Source organism: Ambystoma mexicanum, chromosome 6p (genome assembly GCF_040938575.1).
Source record: "Ambystoma mexicanum isolate Mex_15411 chromosome 6p, UKY_AmexF1_1, whole genome shotgun sequence".
NCBI classification, from domain to species: Eukaryota; Metazoa; Chordata; class Amphibia; order Caudata; family Ambystomatidae; genus Ambystoma; species Ambystoma mexicanum.
In genome coordinates this window covers 748,651,325-748,671,197 of record NC_090935.1, presented here as the reverse complement: position 1 = coordinate 748,671,197, position 19,873 = coordinate 748,651,325, and positions in this window count along the sequence as shown.

Sequence of the window (19,873 nt, the reverse complement as noted above, 5' to 3'; positions counted from 1 at the left end):
ACATCCCAGGTTAAAAGGGTGGCTAGGTGGCCATAAGATTCAGAAGTTTTCTTTATGAGGTTTACTCCCGAACCATTGGGAACTGCCAAAAGTAGACCAGATGAAGGTCTGCCAAGAGGGCCTCTGCTGGCGGGAGATATGATTACCTGAAAGCTGTCAAGAAGGGGGATCTACTCCAACCAAATTTCTTGGAGGCAAAGTATATTGAAAGCGCCTAGATCGATTCCTCCAGGTTTTGTAAGGTGCTGGTGCCCTCTCAGGTTCCACGTTTCCAACTTTAACCTTGACTGTGTAGGTTGATTGTTTAAGTTGTCTGAGTTTTTGGAAAGTATTTGTTTGAGCTGCAGTGGCTGCTATCTCTTGCTCGTTGGATCAAATGATTTCAGCAGCCATGCTCACATTCCTTTCCTGGGACTTACATCTTGGCGATTTTCTGATAATTTAGGTTCGGAAGTTTTCTTGTCCGTCGTCCTGTCAGATCTTCTGTGGAAGTGCGGGCTCCTATTCCGACATGTTGTTCTATTCCTTGAGGCTTGGTCCAGTTCCTCGGGTTTTCTATGAGAAGAAGGAGAGCCGCACAATCCTCGGTGATCTCTGTCGCCATAGAAGAGCTCTGCAGAGTTTAGGTAGTGTCGCTGGTTACTGAAGGTCACAGATTCCTTTGTGGTTCTGGACGGCCCTCTTGGAGATCTTATCCATGTTAGGTTTTTGTCCCGTTCTTCCGTCTTCGAGACGTATCAGTTGTGTGTTCCTCTCTTGCTGGTAAAATCCCTACGGATCGTCTTGTTGGATCCGTGGGTTTGTAGTTCAGTCAGTCGGAAGCCTCGGCTTTCGGGGTCATGGTAGGCGTCAGACTGTATGTTCTAGAGAAATGGTGCTTTAATGTGCAAATATGCTTAGCCAGCCCTTCTCAATGGTATGATTCAAGAAGGAGGAAATCCTCATTTTTCAGAGTCTTCATCTTGGTTGTTTTAGAGAGCAGGTGTAGGATAGTCCACCTATTAAGAATAAGATCCTCCTTTATCTCTGGGGTTTGTTCAAGCTTGAAGAGCCAAGTCTCTGATTTCGACATTAGACTTTGATTAGAATCCTTGTGTAAGATGGTTCTCCCCGGAGCTTTTGTAGAACAGTGATCGTAGCTTGGTCTACCATCTTTCAAGGGTTCCAAGAGTGTTGTCTTTTTTCTCCATTTCTGTCTCTCGCGGGAAATCTCTGTCTTTCCGCCTTGGAGGAGCTCTCTGAAGTGGTAAGGGAGGACCCTCAATGGGAGGCAGGAATGTGATCGTGAGATCTGAAAGAAGTTTGGCCGCTATCCTTATTGGAGCGTGCCGAGGTTGTGCCTTTGATGTTTTTTGCAGGGGTAGTTGGTGCTGCTTGGGTTCTTGCCCCTGGGTTTTTTTTGTTGAAAATACCGGAACATACGACTTCATTGGTGTTTGCAGACTTTTGTCCAGGTCTAAATGGATGGTTAAGTCCATTGAGATTTTATCCTGTAAGAAGTCATCTACGGTAATGGGTGAAGGTGGCGGGGAGCCCGTACTGGTGCCAGAGACTGTGGGCTTTAGATGGTCTTGTCGTGTGTTGGTAGTAAAGTCCTGATTCAGTGTTAAGTGACCTTGGCCGCTTGAGGCCCTTTCCGGGGCTGCCAAAAGCGTTCTTTGAAGTTGCAAGATCACTTGTCCCGTATTCACAGTTGGCTTTTTCAAATTGGTTTTTGAGTTTTGGAAGATGGGATATCCTGCAGAGAGGCCAATGGATGGCACCAAGCCAGAGAGCTGGGGCCTACTGGATCCATTGTCAGAAGATGCAGTTGACGGTAAGGTACTAGTTAGTAGGTTAGTTGAGTTGATTGTTGTGGTGGACTGATGCTGGATATCAGAAGATTTAAGTAGAGTGTGTCCGAAACCCGCTTTTTCCGCTGGGCGCAGATCACATTGCGTGCCTTTGGTAGAGTGGCTAAGATGAGAAGACACATAGCAAGACTTCTTTAGATCCGCTATTTGGAGATCAAGGGCGGCCTGATGTTATTTTGACCCTGACTTCATGGTGGAAATATGTCCCTCCAAGTAGATCATCCTTGAATGAGTCATCGCTAGGAGAGTTGTCTGGTCTTTGAGCAAGTCGTTTAAAGCTTTGTAGAGCTTACTGAACGGTGCTAGGGCAACGGTTACCATTGCCATTATGGACATAAGATCGGGTTTCTTGTTTTGGGTAGAGCTGGGAGTTGCAGTGTGGAGATCACTTGCTCGTTTAGTGGATTTTGGGCTAGAGCCACAGGCAAACCGACGAGGGGGTGAGCAGAAAGCAAAGTCTGAAGGTACTTTTCTGATTGGTCGCCCCGGGATGGACACTCTCTTGGGCGTGGCTTCCAGGCTCGTGGACTGAGGGGATTCAAGATCTCGTTGTTGAGGAGCCAGTTCATCTTGCGTCAACGGTATTTCTTCCCTTACTAGGGGGTGAGTTGAGTCTGGAGGCCTCTGCGGTATGGGGCTAAGTGTGGAAGCAGATGGACGAGGCCAGAGTGAGCCCACCTCTTTATTAGCCACGGGGGTCCTCATTGCAGGAACGGAGGACTCATGTGTGGGTGGTGCCACAGTTTGCGGGTCCAGAAAGCCAGAATACATCTTGGAGGCAGAAAGAGGCTCGCCATGGCTGAACACGGCCCGCATTTCCAAAGATGGTTCTTTGGTAGACTGACCTAGGGCTTGGGTGCTAACGTCCAATGTACATGAGGGACATGGCATTGGGGGGATAATCGGAGAGTGGCAGGGAACAGCCATTCTCGAAGGAGAGGACTCAACTCTTCGCTCTTTAGAAAATGGTAAATCTTGGATGGCATCTAATATTTCGCTGTCTGAGAGTTCAGAGGAAGAGTCGAGTTTTTTCTTGCATTGATTTTGGAAGAAGTTTTTCAGGGCCTTTGACAATAGAACGGGTCGGAAGAAATTTCGCTTTGAGGCCTCTAGTTTTTCTTCGCTGCAGGTTAGGTTCTTTGGTTGGGATTTTCACGCCGTCAAAAGCTTGCCGAATTCCCACTGTAAGATCTGTCGTGTTGTGATGTCTGGATGACCTTGACTTTGTTTTGTTAATGGGTATCGGCCCTTGGGGTCTAGGAAGCTATGATTCGTGCAACGTTTAGGAGACAAAATTGTCAGATGACGACGGCAACCGCTGTATCGGGAGTTAGATCGAGTTCTAGTTTTCCTTGAGTGGCGGGTCCGGCGACCTAAGTGTAGTAGACATCAGCAATTTGCAGATCAATATTGGAATGAAGTTGGACTTCTACTCCACCAGAAGGGCTCCAATCTTTGTCCTGCAGGTCTATGGACTGGGCGTGTGCTGGTACTTGTTCAGGTGCAGTATGGATGGTTGCCGTGACCTTGAGTATGTTTGACCCCCCCCCCACTCCAGTGAGAGAGTTGGTTGTGCTACAGTGAAAAGGAGTAGCGGGCAATGCCGAAGAACTCAGTGTTTCACTTTCGCTGACTGCAGTTGGCGCCAGAATTGAGTAGGAAGCCGCGCCGTTGGCAGACTGGTTGGGGGGTCGCTCAGTGCTCGGGAGGGAATCTACATGAGCGGGGCCCCACTGGTCAACTGGGCCCTGAGGGACAAAGACGGCCACGGAAGCTCCCCCACCGGTTTGGCCAGACAGGTCACCCGAGGGGGGGGTGGGCGCCGGACTCGGTTGCGAGGATTCCCCATCTATGTTCACTAATGGTTTTAACAGGTGGGTTCTGTAGGTGAGTACTGGGATGGTCACCTCTCCTCCTTTTCTGAAATTCCCTTAATAACTAGGGTCCAAATTAATATCAAGTTGGTTGAGGAGGTCACGGCTCATATAAAAGGCGGAAGGAACACCTCGCACAACCCAACCCAACAAGTATCTAATATGCTTTTGTCATCCCTAGAAATTTTGATCATACAACTGCTAAGCAGAGGATGTTTGGAGTAGGGCGGTTCCAGGTCCCTTACCCATTGCTGCACTGACTCTACGTCGGGTAAGATCTGGTGTTTTGGGAGTTTTTTTTATAATGCTTCGCTGATGAAGCTTTCTTTGCTATTCAAGTCAACTCGGGCGAGAACAGACTCCTTCCCGTCATTTAACTGAATCGGGAGGAAGAGCTGTTCACCCTTTTTCAGAATGCCAGCTAAGTTTTGTGCTGGTTTGATATTAATTTTGGCTATGAACTTCGGGTTTTTCGGATTGTACATTAGTAAAAAATGTCAATGTATCCCCCTGCAGGGTGGAATGCCACTTGTGACTGGAAGGGAGGCTGAATTGCAGAAATGTAGAAGAGTTCACATCACCGTTTGGTGGTCCCACAGTTATGACAGTGACGTTAGGTGTGTCATTGTTTTGAAAGTAAAACTTAGGTCCGTTTTTTGTTCAACCATGTGGCACATGCCATTTAGACTCACATGGTTGATGCTTTGCTTTAATTTAATTGGTCTGTGGGTCTGGGTCCAGAGGACCTTGTTTACACAATTTATGAGGGGAGACAGCTTGCGGAGGATGTCATTCCCCAATAGACAAGGGGTTCCCTCTGGCACCACAACTAGGACCTGGTGCTTCATTTTGTGTCGCCCAATTTTAATTTCCAGCTCTGCAGAACCTTTAACAGGAATTTCATTCCCGTCAAAGTTCTGGAGCTGTCCAGGAAGAAGGGTGAGAGGAATTTGGTATTTCTCCCCCCTTCCCAAATTCAGCTACTCAAAGACTCTTGTTGACAGCATAGTTGCTTGGGATACAGTGTCCAGCAGTGTTTGAGTTGCACATTGGTCTTGTACCTGGATGGAGGCGTAGAATCTACCTTCCCTCTCCTCCAAGGGGCAAAGGTAATGGGTGCTCTGGGTAAGCTTGATGGTAAATTTGCTGATTTCTGACTCTGACACTGGGATAGTTGGATCAAGAGATGGTGTCGGAGTTGAAGAATCTAGCACAGAATTTTGACACACTGCTATTTGGGGAGTCTCAGGCTCCCCTTGTTCTGTTTCTGGGCTGCCCCCCTTTCTGGGGGCAGTCAACAGAAGTGGTTGGTCAGGTTTGGGGTTCCTCTTGGGCCAGTTCTGGGTTGCTCCCCCTTACTACGAGGCGGTCCCCAGAATGGAGTTCGATAGTTTGGGTATCTGAGCACACAGTTTCCTACTCAGTGATTTGAGGAGTATTGGGCTCCTCCATTTCTGATTCGGGGCTGTCCCCCCCTTTTTGGAGACAGTTCACAGAAGGGCTTTGGGAAGCTAGGGACTCTTCTTCCTCTGGTTCTGGCCCCCCCACCTTTTTGGACGCAGTCCCCAGAATAGGTTTGGGCATGATCCTGGGTGTGAGCTTGGGAATCTGCAAAGAAAACAGGATAGTTGGATATGGGGGGAGTTTTGGGCTGCCCTAGTTTTGATTCTGGGCTGCCCCCCCCCCCTTTTTGGAGGCAGTTACCAGAATTGGATTGAACAAGGTGACTTTCTTGCCTGTCATTCTAGGGTTCGATGTTGGGCGGTTCTAACTCGGTCCCCACATCTACCCAGTCTTGATCAGGATTTCTTGGGACCCATTTTTCTTTGGGAGGAGTTCCCCATCCCTGAAGGAGAAGATCCTTTTCCCAGAATCCTCTGAGGACCCCTCTCCTTCAAATTGGAAGATTTGAACCTCCTTCACAAAATGGGTCTTTTTAGGCTCTTTATTTCTCCTACCCGCCCTCTGTTCCTTAGGTTGCAGATTTTCGGGGGCAGGAGATTTTGGTTCTGTTTCCTAGGTTTCCAGGGGCTTTTTACAAGAGGGCAAGGAAGCTTCCTCTAAGGCTTTACACCCCCCTTCCCCTTGTGCCTCCTCCCTGGGAACTGGTGGGTTGTCGGAGTTCTTTCCCTGTCATTGCTCTGGAGCACCAGACCCTTGATTTGAGGAGTTCTAAGTCGCCATGCTCTTCTGAGGCTTCTGTTGAGCCCTTAGCGTGTGACCCAGATCCTGTGCCAAGTTCTGGACCTGGCACTCCAGTTGGGACATGCACTCTGGCTGCTATGGGGTCCTCTGGTCTACCCTTGGTTCATCACGGGAAGGGTAACTGTCCCTTCTTCCATAACACCCTTGGTTGGGATAGTTTTGGTACCCTTCCACCCTTGGCCTCCCCTCTCCCAGATCAGGCTGTCTGTGCTCAGGAAAGTGGGGAAAGAAAGAAGGGTTGTTTTGGGGGCTGGTGTTTGGCGGGTACCAGGGAAAGAAACTCAACCCGGCATTTGGGGGATTAGTGCTCTCCTGGGGAAAGTGAGGAGGGAAGTTTCCTGGGTTGACAGCTGCCTGCTTGGACCCCCCCAGGCTCCCTTGGGCTGGGGGAGTTCACACATAGCTCAGGATGGGTCTGTTGCCCTTGTAACGGGGGCTGATGTAGTCAGGGGAATTAGGGGTCCCATTTGAGGGGTTTCCTCCCTGGCTCCTTGTTTGGGATTGGCCTGAGGGCCTTCTGGGTATTTGATTTGTAGGATTTTGCGCAGGAATGTTTTTAGGCCCCCCCCATCTCCAGATCTAAAATGGGGGCAACATACACCTCTGCCACCTTAGCAGCAGCAGGGGTGTTGGTTGGTTTTGGCCTTTTATTGGCACTTTTATTTTCTACTGGCTTCTGCACGTTGTAGATGTGAGTTGCTTGTTCAATGACCCAGTCTAGGGATGTTTTCACATGAATGTTCCTCACCAGCTGGGTCATAATGTACTTAGGGAGGGCATGAAAAAAGGTATTGATAAACTCCTTATTTTCTGTGCGCACCCTCCTGGTGGTCTGTGCAAAGGCACATTTCAGCTCTTGGACAAATTCTTGTGGGGCCTGGTCTTCCCCACATTGCAGATTGTAGGCTGCCTTGCGGGCCTCTTGAGGGTTTATTGAGAAGTGCTTTAAGATGGCCGCTCTATAGGTGGACCATCTTGAATGGTTCTGATCCTCTTCCCCACAAAGAAGCTGGAGTATTCAGGTGAAAGTTTCCACTTGACATACTGAATGCAGCTTTGGCTGTCCTTCAGGTGGAAAGTCTCCATCATTTGCTCAAACAAATCAAGGTGCTCCCAAACTGAATATTTGGCATTTTTATGCTAGGGTGTTATTACACTCCTAATAGCCTTGATTTGCTTCAGGAGATCTTTCTATAGGGTTCTCTTAATTTTGTTGGCCTTTTTAGTTTTGGTCACCCTTGTCCAATCATCCTCTGACTCAGAAGCACTGCTACCAGAGGTAGCTCTCTGATCTTCGAGTCTCTCCCTGATTCTGCGGGCTTGGGAATGGCTGGCAGAATGTGGGGGCCTAGTCTCTTGAAACCTGTGGCACTCAGAAGAATCTTCTGACTCTCCCTTCGTCCCAGGATTGGCTGAGTACCCACCACCCCCACTGTCCGAGCTGGGAAGAGGTTTTTAAAATGCTCTTTGTGGGCCTAGTCTCATGGAATTCCCCACCAAATTTGACTGACTGATCCCTTGGTAGGTGATATTTTTGAGGTTCCAGTTCTCTGATTCTCCCCTAACTGGAGTCTCCCTGATCAGAGAGGCTGGCCCTAATATTTGGGAACCTGTACATAAATGCCCGCCCGTCCATTTCTAGGAGGCGCTGATCTGTCAGTCCCATATTTCCCACTGTGTTGAAGTCTACCACCTCCGTGGCCCTTGGTTCATATAAGCCAGTGGACATGAGGTTGGCAGAGTCCATGGAACTGAAGGGATTAAAGTCCCTGATGCCAGGGGTCCTGAAGTTATGCTCAGGGGTTTCTCTTTCCCATCTTACCTCATCTCTTTCAGTCCCTACTCCCTGATGACATACCAATATCTGACCCTTTTGTTCCTCTATTGAGGCCTTACAGGTCTCTATGATTGTTCTTGCTTGGCTATCTGTTTGTGGAGTTTGTGGAGCTTGTCATTCTTTTCACAGAGAGCCTCATTGTCTCTCTGTGCTTCCTGCCTGCATTGGGAGCATTGGGTCAATGCAGGATACCTGAGTTTGGTCCTTATTAGTCTGATTGTTGTTTGCCAAAGCATCCTCCACCCGCCTGGTGTGCGCTAACAGCTTTTCATAATCAGTTTTGATTTCCCCAAACTCTTGAAGGGCCAGCTTACTTTCTTCCTTTTTAAATGGCTGACTTCCTGGACTAAGGCGTCCCTCTCCTGACTTAGAGTGCCCCTCTGTGCAGCCAGGTCATCCCTCTGCTTTTTAAGTGCACTAGCTTTCTGGCGCTCCACATCAAACTCTGCTTGGAATTCTAGGTCTTTCATAATTAATTCATTATTTTCCTCTTTTAATTGGTCTATCTGGTCTTGTAAGACGTTCAGCTGTTTTGCACAGACTCTGTTAAAAGTTAATTGTTGTGCCAGCTCTGTTTTAAAGAGTCCAACGTTTCCTGACACTCTTTTTACAGTGTCTGTACCTGTGTATCTTGCTCTGTATTCTTTTGCAATAAGAGAGCCAGATCTTCTTGGAGTTTGGTGGCATGCTGCCTAGCTTCTGTATCAGATTGTTTGCTGTCTTGGAGCCTTTGCTCTGCAGAGTCCAGATTGTTCTGTATGTTCTGCAGTGCTTCCCCTTGCCTCTTTGTGAAATCTACATGGTCTGCATACTTTTTCTGTATGACTCATATGTGTAGGTGCAGGTAGGCCGCTATTTTGGCAATTTTGCATTGCTGCTCTTTTATTTTAGGGGTCATATACAATTCGCTAAGTGCTTGATTTAATGGACCCTTGTCCTGCCAGGTATCAAGATTGATTTCAGTGATTTGCTCTTTAATTCCCTGCAGCCATACCTGTTCGTCCTGTTCTGGCCATTCACCCCTAAGAAACAATTTGTGCAGTAGGTGTTCCCTAGCAATATTGATTTCCACTGGGGTCGACATTCCAGAAATATTAATTTCCTTCTGAATTACTCAGGGTTCTTTTACTGTTTGCAAACAGGCCCAATTCCTTTCAGTATTTCTTTTGAGGGGTGCTTGTAAAGTGTAGCACAGTATGGTAACCCAACATGGTGTATGTACCCCATCGGCTAGCACACTGTGTTAGACTGTCACGAGTGGTATGTCAAATTCAGGATCCCGCAGATGAGCCCCCACGCTGTGATTTCAATCTGGCACACACCCAAGTCACGCCCAGCGTGTAGTGCACAATTGAAACCCTTTTTTTATCTATAAGTTCAATATTCTGAACGATATACCACTCATATCACACCCTTCTCCTGAGACCCCCCCGGTCACACTGAACCAGGAATCAGGCTAGTTTGCAAAGCTAAATATTTATTTATGTATTTAGAATTTAAAGCACAATATATTTTAATAGGTAACAACAATCACCAATGGGGTGACAGAACACTGAGTAATATATTTAATGCACTAGGAATCAAGTAGTGAGCAGAAAAACAAATGCAGCACAGAAAAGAATACTTTTCTGATGGTTTAGAACAGATAGCACTGTGGTTAGAGGTTCCCACTGCAACACCCCTCAACCCACCAATAGGCAATGTAAAGAGATGTGAGGAGAGAGCAGATATTCAGGAGTAGCGCAAATCAAACAGAATATCAGTCCCACCTTCCCCCTTCAGACACAAGAGAAAACAGAATTGAATTTTCACTCTCAGAATGACTTTGTAATTGTCTCTGGAATTGACTGAGCAAAAACACCAAATGTGGTCAAAAATACTTAAATTATTATTAATTCCTATGTGAGCCACTTTGAACAGTTGCAAACAATCACAAACAATGATTTAGTACAAAGAAAATATTTGAAATCTTAAAGTCCAAGTGGGAAATCAGTTTAAAGCTATTTCACACATGTAAAAAAAAATCTTTCAGAATTTCAATTCGCTGCAAACTTTTCCTTGCGCAATATTCGCTATAATGGGAGAATAGCACTGTTTTGCAATTTTGGGTTCTATGGATAGCTAAGGATGTTAGGTACAAGTAGGAGTTGCAATTTTGTTTCTATCATAAAAACTGAGGGAGTTATAGAGGTATAAGTGAGAGGCGTTTTTGCAAAATAGGCGCGAGAATGGAAAACAGAAATGCACTTTGAAATGGACAGGTGGGTTTGCTTACACTAGATTATGACTATGAAAAAGAGGATGCCACACATGAATCTCCACAGTGACATGGCCGGCGTAACCCTTCACGTGGTGGATACTAAATTTCTTTTTGGAATTTACTTGAGTTACTCAAAATCACTAATGACTTATGATTTTATAAAACAAATGAGAGAAAAATAAGCACAAGAGAGGTTATATGATACATGATATATGATATATGATATATGATATATGATATATGATAGTTTATTTATATAACGCCTATACACAATGTGTTTCAAAGCGCTTCAAGGCAAGGGAGGGAACAAGGGAAAATACATTGACATTCTTACAGGCCATGAACAGTAAGGATGTGAAATTTTCTATCATACTCGGCCTGACAACATTTCAGATAGTGCAAGAGCTAAGAAATAGATATGGAAGGGAGGGGGAGAGTGGGAAGGAAAATGGAAACAGACAGGTGACTACCGTACTAGGCCTGACGACATTTCTGGTAGAGCCGGAGAAAACAAAAGGTGAGGGAGAGGGGTGCAGAAAGGGAGGGGAGGAACAAAACAAGCGACTATCATACTAGGCCTGACAACATTTCAGATAGTGCTGGAGGGGAGGTGGAGAGGAAAAAAAACAGTAATGGGAGGGTGGATGAAACAGACGAGGTTGCTATCATATTAGGTCCAGGGACAATTCTGATAGAGTAAGTGCATAGAAGAAAGTAAGGGGAGGAGATAGGAAAAGGGAGAAGGTAAAGGAGGAGAATGGAAAGGAGGAGGAGAGGACAGAGAATAAACAATCAAAAAGAGTGGAGAAGCAAGAGTGGAGAGCGAATACAATTGCAGAAGTCAGTAGTAACACATAATGTTGCAAGCCAGGATACAAGATGAAGATGGGAACATCATGATTCAGAGCCACCATGAGTACAAGATGCAAAGGAAGTACAGCATGAGAGTTGAGAAAGAGTGACGCGCCGTGAATGAAGTCCATAAAAGTTAAATCCAGGATTGGCCACAAGACGGTGATGATGAAACCAGAATTTATCAGGACAGACTCCTGCAGAAGTAGGCTTGAGGGGGGAGCAGGGTAGAAGAATCAAGCAAAACAGGCAACACCTGTGTGCGAGAAGGGGGGCACAAGGGAACATCACAGGGGGACCAGAGGGGGTGCCGATGGCCTGTGGGGACAGAGGGGGTAACACATGTTGGTGCATGCTTACCTGCTGTCTGAGCAAGGGGTCGGGCCCTGGGTCCTCCTGGTCTGAACAGGTCCAAACAGGAATTGCCCTTTTCTTCGTCTGCCCTTCGCTTAGGACGCCCGGACGAGAGACACCCTTGATCTAATAGTGAAGAGCAGGAAGGAAAAGGCAGGGCTAAGAAGGTGGGCGGGGCTTAAGCCAGGTGACCTAGTTCCACTTGCACCTGCTCCCCATCTGCAAAGGAAAAGAGGCTGGAGAGCTCCTTAAGTAGGGAAACAGAGTGGCAAGCAGGAAGGCACCAGGTGGACGGGGCTTGCTAAGTGGTAAAAAGGGTGGCAGGCAGGAAGGCACCAGGTAGGCGGGGCTTGCTAAGTGGTAAAAAAGGGCGGCAGGCAGGAAGGCACCAGGTGGGCGGGGCTTAGGCCAGGTGACCTAGCTCCACTTGCACCTGCTCCCCATCTGCCTGCCGGTGGGGGGTTCTCACAGGAGTAGCTCCAAAATAGAATGTTGAGACCAGGTTGGAAGAACTCACTGTTCTAACTATCTGTTAGGTTTAGTAATTCACTGACCTTAGGTATCAGGTAAAGTCTTAGGGATGAGATTAAGACAATCCCTCTTCCTGTCAGACCTCTGGATAATAACAGAGGGTCTTGCAGGAATTGGGGAAAAACACAATTGAAAGGAAAACCCCCCAGAGTGGTGAGGTTCCTCTCCGGTCGGATGAGTAGTCCAGGCTGTCTTCTGAGGGACGGGATGTTGGTTGGAAGATCCGTGTTCCAGAAGGGGATAATACTATGATTCTGAATTTACAGATAAGATGGGATTGAGCTTGGGTCCATACAATGCAGATATATTAGGGTCACTTTTCTTCCTATTAATACTCACAGAATAAGTTATTAAATTGGACCATCAATTCTGGTCATGGATTGGATCTGTTCTAGGAAGGACAGCACAACAGACACGGGACTGGATCAGCCAGGCCGTTCACCTGATTTGCACGGAATCTGCCTCCCTTGTTTCTGGGTATTTCAATCAGCTGGATAGCGAGTTCCTCAGGCAAGCATAGTGGTAGCAAGCCAGAGAATTTCAGCATACTAGTTCAAAAGGCCTTCTCACACCACACCGCTTCACTGGGTTGCAAGAATAAGTGAGGATTAGGCCTTGCAGAAAATCAATAGTTCTCTACTGTTTGGCAAGAGTCTTTGCATCTGGATCTGGAAGGATGTTAAGCTGGATGTAGAATGCTGGATCAGAGTGCTTCGCCGTAATCAAAAAAGTCAGTGGATCAGTCAGTCCCTATGTGTTATCAGCTGTCTCCATTCTTTCAAATGACATCACAAAGTGGGTGTATGGGCCGTCTTAGCTAAGCTTGTCCCTGTGCACTGGGATTGGATCAAAACTTCTTCTCCGCCTTGCATTTGAGTGATTGGATCAAGCCAGGATGATGTCACATCTTATGGTTTGCTTTACAGTTGTTAGAAAACTCCCTTTAGCCACTGGTCTCAAAATCAAATTTTATACCAAATACACATTTCTACATCGGTCACCTTTACACAAATCACACACAAAGATTCCATATTTTATTTAGCATCTGTTCCTCATAACCCCGCAGCTGTGGGATCTTGTCTCAACTTTGTACAGAATTTTGACCCTTTTGCAATGAACACAATTTCCAAACTTTATGCAAGTTTCCACAAATGTGTGTGTTTAACATAGGGATGTGTGTGTACATTTTCACATTTCTAGTATTAATACATTTCACATAAAACCACATATATTGCCATTCCTGTCCAGAACATGTCACACAGTTCTGCCACCTCTTAAAACGTACAGCCAGAAATTAGATTAACAAATCTGTACTTGGTATACTTTTCACCACTTTGAATCACAAGTTATGAGTCCCTGAAAAATGTTCATTGTTCATGTTTAATAGCAAATGGTCTCTTGGCTCCATCCCTTTCTCTCTCCTGGGAGTCCAGGAGAATCCTCCTCCTTGGGGAAATTCCTTCCAGGAGCCATTTACGACCATCTCACACCTCTGTTAACTGGTTTGAAGGGTCTGCTATTGTTCATTCTCTTTCTGTAGACACAAGTCTGGGTTAAACCACAATTATCATCTCCCCATGAGTTTCAGCTGAGAAGATATCCATCCCGCTGTGAGAAACCTGTTTGTCCACTTCCAAAGGGTTGCAGCTAAGCCAAGCTCATTTATTCTTAATTAAAGGAAAAACCAAACTTGTTGCATCAAACATAAATACATTACTTTCTTAGCTTTAACTCTATGGGATAATAAGCAACTGAGATCTGTATTCTTTTTAGCCCCAGTCCTTTTTATGTTTGCTAATCCAGCAGACTTTTAGTTTAGATCACTTTAAAGTTTCATCAGTAACTCTGTCATTCAGGTAGCCCAGGGTACTGCACCCAGATTTTGACAGGGGCTGTCAGTTTACAGACAATCCAGTTTTTCTGAAGAAATTATTTTCTCTTCACATTAGGACTTCATTAGATTACATGAATTTTAACGCCAAGCAAGATTTTGAATGTTGAGAAGTGTTGTGTTATAGGCATTTTGGAGTTTTTAGCAACAAAGCCAATGTCATTTATAGGCACATTTTGGAGTTTCATTTGCAAAGCGCTTCTTCTTTCTCTGCACTCTGTTTGCTGGTTATTAGCCCACTGGCACATTTTCTGCAGGGTGTGCTCTATTCCACCACACATGCACCATGGGTGGCTAGTTGTGCATCCATCTTTTTGTGTGCTTGAGAATGCCGTTTTGTAGGTTTTTGGCGCGCACAAGAGTTTTGCCACCATTGTGGCAGTTTCTTTCACCATATTATCAGAGTGATGCCGCATAGCATAGCGTGAGTGGGTCAATACATCCCACAAGCTTCTTGCCATTTATATGACAGGGAAAGCAGAGCAGTGCTGTTTTTGGTTGCAGTGTTTAATTTCTGCTGTTCAGTTGAAAGGGACTTTTGTTTGGGGCCTTTAAATGAACCCCACACATCCCAAGAGTTAATTTCCACAGAATTAGGCAGTAGCGTAGCTGCCTTTGGGCAAACAAATTGGCAAACTTAAATGACATGACCATAATGTTCTAATAAAATGCTGGATCCATTTTTATTCAATTATGCAGCCAGTGTACATCTAGCTCAATCTCAAAGCATGCCCTACATATCTTAACAGCCGCTGAAAGGTCCCCCTATTCGTGCTGCGGTAAGTCCAAGATTGAACCTATACAGCGAAAGAAAACCACAAAATTCCCAAGTATCCACCATGACTATATCGTTCAAAAAAATAAAATTTACTGTATCACCCATTTGTTGTCTTATTTGAGGGACTTTTGCCAGAAAATGCCTCTGTGATATTGAGAAGACCAACCATCTTGCAGTTGCTATCAGAACTACCAAGTCTTTTCCAAATGTCTTCTCATGTATACAAAGAGTGGATTTCTTTGATCGTTCTCGAACAAGTTGTTCTCTTTTTTTATCTCAAGTCAAAATTAATCTTTGATCATATTATGAATGAAAGTGAACATTTCAGAGTCTTGGGCTTTGACATTTCACACTATACGTAGTCCCATGCTAAAGTTGATAAAGATTGTGAGATTGAAAAACAATCTATGCCAACTGCTGAAATTCAATGCCTAAAGAATATGATCCAAAACTCTGAGCGTAAAGAAAACTGGTTGTGGTTAATAAAAGCCTTGCAAAAACAGTGAATTCCTACTACTCTAGACATAACTTTAACAGGACAGTTAATGCACTTTCATGGGATAGAAGAGTCCATGGACGTTTGTTTACCAATGCCAAATCTGGAAGCAAATGACACTCTTCAACTGTTCTTGCTTTGCAGGAAACGTGGTTGATCGAATCACCAGTGATGTATGGTTACCATCTCTCTTGCCAACCATCTAAACAAGACTTATTAGGTCACCACTCTGGCGACCTAATAAGTTCATCCTCTAACATCTCAATGTTTGGCCCATGTGATGTATGCATTGGAATTGTGGCTACTCACATACAACAAAATATGGAACACTTAATGAATTATCTAATTGTAAATATGTACTGCCACTGCAAAGTGAGAAACTTGGATTCCTTTCTCTTTTGTTTAACTGTGTTTTTACAGGATTGGTCACATATCTATCGAAGCTGGCAATGAATAATGGCTGGTAATTTAAATTCCAATTATATCAATGCAGGACGTCTGGAGGAAGCTGGAAAGAAAGGAGTATGGTTGTCAAACAGTAGGGTAATGGAAGGCATTGGTTGACATGTATGAATGTCCTTGGGCTGGAACTGATGAATGAGTGCTTTACTACTTCTTCAGCTGTAACATTTACTGGTCAAATGGAAAAACATTCTCCATTCTGAATTACATATTTGTTAGCCCTTGGCTACAATCCCAATGATCATGCACCATTAGAAAGTATTTTTGATAATTATATAGATGGTGCTCAAACCTCCATCATGGCACTGCGTGGTTTACTTGCCAACTGCTCTGGAAATAGAATCACATGGCATGCTAACCTAGCGGATAGGGTAAATAATCACCTTTCTTGTCTCTTGAGCCATCTGTCAAATGATGAGCAACATGATTAATTTACTTTTGATCCCTGTGGCACCTTCCAAAATTCACTTATGATAACCTCTGGTGCTCAGGGCAAGCATGCAACTTCGGCAAACCTCATTAATGGGGGCAATATTGTACAACATACCGATGTTTACAACCAAGAATTAGTGTTGTGAAGGAGAGGAATGGGAAAAAACATCAGATATGTCAAATCTTTCTATGGATTTCTCTTGCATGATACTTGAAAACATATTAATGTGAACTGTTAGTCCTATAAGGACTGGACCCAAAATACCAGAGCTAAAAGATTACATATGGATTCTGAATCCATGCTAAACTGCCTTAAAATGAGAATTTAAGGGCTTTTTGGAAACTATTGAACAATTTGGAGTTAACACAATCTTCCATACAAATGAATGCAGTTACTGGACAGGCTTGGGTTGCCCACTTTATGGACCTATGTTCTTCTAAATATACTCACGAGGCTTCCATCATGTACTTTCCTTTCAATGGTGCCCCACATATTAATTGTAAACACTTAGGTTTTGAAGTGGTACAATGTACTAAGTTCTTCTCGTGCTCCAGGTCCCAGTGGGCTTTCCATTTTTTTTAATGTAAGAATAATCTCAATCTTTTGGCCCAAGTTCTGTCAACACTCTATCAGAACATAATAATCACAGGTGACTTTCCTCCTCTTTGGTTGTTTGCCTTTATCATTTCAATCCATAAAAGAGGTAATAGATCTTGTCCGCTTAATTATCACCCAATTACTATCCAAGATGCAGAAACTAAGGTATTTGCCTCTATTCTCCTCTCACATCTGGAATCTTGGATTTCTGAAAATGAAATCTTGGGAAAATGCCAAACAGGTTTTGGGCACCACCTCGGAGCCACGCTAAATGGCTTGATGGTCAATGCATTACAACCCTTGGCGTGGGGGGGGGGGTATCAGTCCATATTTGTTACATCTCTTGACCTAAGCTCGGCATTTGATGCAGTTGATCAAAATAAGCTCTGGCTCAAACTCCAGAATTGGGGTATTCCTTCTCATCTTCTCAGGCTCATTGTAGGGTTGTATTCTACCACTTGTTTACAAGTACGATTGAACAACTCAGGTGGACTTTCAAGATCCATTCCGACTGTATGTGAAGTTCGACAGGGTTGTCTGCTGGCCAACTGACTTTTCAATATATATCTTGCAGACATTGATGACCCTCTAAATTTGGCAGTTTTGGCTTTCCCCAAATTAGGTCTTCTGAGTCTGCACCACCTGGCCTATGCAGACGATTATCTACTAATTGATTGCACCACAGTCAGACTCCACCACCTGATAAACTCCTTCATCAGGTATGTCGAAATCCATTCATTGAAAGTTAAGGCTGAAAAGACAAAGGTGTTACAACTCTCTACATTTAGGAACAAAACCTCATACTTTTGGAGGATTAGGGATTCTAAAATCAAGAGTGTCTTCTATGACTTATTGGGATTTGGGATCCATACCCAACCATGTATAGGCATTCTTAAACAATGGTTTCAATTATTAAAGGTCGATCATAGGTACAGCAGATGTTCACTAAAACCGGTGATATCCTTCTATGAGGGAAAACATGTCCCTAAACTCTTCTGTTGCATAGAACCCTATCTTCCTAGCTCGTAAAAGTGTCTCCCAACCCTTGAGGCCTTTTAATGGCGAAAAGCAGTTGGACTTCCAAGTCACTACTGATTGCTGCCATACTTTACGAAATTGGCATAATATCTTTACAGGCCAGAGCGGAGTGGAAACTTCTGTCATTATATCGGAAGATTCTATGTCCAACCAAGGGCTCTTTATTTGAAGATTACAACAAAATCTTGCAAACAGAGGGATGTGTCTGCGCTTGTTCAATTAAGGATAGATGCAATATTATACTTTATAACATGAACACTACACCTGAAGATTTTATGAATAAATAGCTGGGTATTACTGCACCCTTTTTATGCATCTATCCTGACAGGCTTACCAGGTTTATCTTTTTTACGTTTTCATTGGAATATCCTTCTTACTAAACAAACCCTTGTTCAATACCATAGTATTTCTTTAGAACAATCCATCTGTCGTTTTTGCCATTCACCATGTACACTTGAATCTCTTATTCATCTGGTAACTGAATGTTCATTCTTGGAGGATATTCTTTTACACTATTTTGGAAAACATCTCTCTACACTTCGTCTGTTGGTATAGAAGCTTTTTGGCACTTATGTCTGGTTGGACGTACTACCTCCTGTGTTATTGCAGTTGTCAGGTTCATAAAATCCTTTAGCATATAACTCGCTGAATTGAACTTTGATGAATTGAAATGAAATGAGTTCTTCTACTAATTTTACCTTTTGCATGTTTTTTGTAAATCATAAAAAAATAGTAACCTGTTGTTTCATTATGAATTGACTGTTAAAGGTTGACTCTATTAACCATAAAACAAATAAAATAAAATAAAAACAAAACAAAGAATATATATAGATATAGAGAAAAGGTGTATCCAGTAATTCCTATTTCAGTAGTAGTTTGAAGTGTATTTAATGAATTAAACCAATGCTTCTTTGCAGACAATATTGCTAGTATTTCCTGCAGTCTGAGGAAATTGTCTTTGTTTCCAACTCTGGAGCAAGCCACGTGATGCTGACCAAAAGAAAAGCATGAATCCCATTAATCTGTTCCAGCAACTTTGAGTTGGAGCGTTGAGTTTGCGCAGCAACATTATCGGTGTCCTGATCTAGAGCAGGGCAGGAGCAACCTCAACAAAAGTGCTGTACATTAGGGCTGAAGCGTGTAAGCTTGAAGTGCCATACCCGTATGTGAATGGCTGAAGCATGTAAGCTTTGTACTGTTGGGATGGCATGCATACATCAACATCCACGGGAAATAAAGTTTCTGTAATTATCGTGAGAGATTTTCCACAATGTGATGGACAACGTTATTGCAGACACTATTGAACCAGCATGCACCATTTCCTGTCACCCGCATTACTACAATGGCACCGTATTGTGTCACCTGCATGACCTCAAAAGTGAGTGCAGCTAATGTCAGCATGAATTCTGATAGTGTGGAAAGTTTAGGAACAATGAACTGCTGAAGTTTTCAAGAACTGCTGAAGTTTAGGAACAATGAACTTAGAACTACGGCAGAACTATGGCACAAAGAGCCATATGGCAGGGGTAAGCATTGCAGACTGCTTATAAAAAGAGATTCTGAAAATGATATACATTGTCTACACCAGGGAACCTACCCACATGCCAAACTTCAGGTTTGTTGCATGTTGAGAAATATGCTGAACATTTCGAACAGACACACATACATATCCACACCTTTCCCTCATATATATATATATATATATATATATATATATATATATATATATATATATATATATATATATATATATGGAGATAGAGATTAGCAGGGATGGTGAAGTGTCCATAAATCAGTTACTGATACTTTACTGCCACTTTACCATGCCGCAGAATCATTCAAATGGAGGTGTAGTGATGGATTTACCTATATGACAAGCTGGAGGTAGATTCTCAACTTCACCAGGAAAAATCTGCAGATTTACAGTGGCAAAATGACCACTTGCAGTACATCCTAAATAAAAACAAAACACATGGAGTCCTAATTGGGGCATTACACCACATTACCGCCACTCTTAATCATGCCAAAAATCTGTGGGACCTACTGGCAGTCACAGTGAATGGGTTTGTGGGGAATTCCAATGGAATTACTGCCAATCTCATAATGAGGCCCAAAGTCTTGACTGCCCGACTCCTGTTGCAATGAACGGCACAGATGTCTTTTGGCATGAATTATATTTACATGACTAAGGGCCATTTCATAGAAAAAGTGCTAAATCCACGTAATCATTGCCCCTATTTGCGCGTGCAAAAGGTTTTGCGCCGTTCACAGATTCATGGATTCTAAATCACAGGGTAACATGCAGTGCAAACTACAATGAATTACTCACAGAACGCCCACAACATGCCCCCACACAAACAAAAACTAGCACCAACAAAAAAAAAAAACGATATGCCTGCCTTTTCACCACCA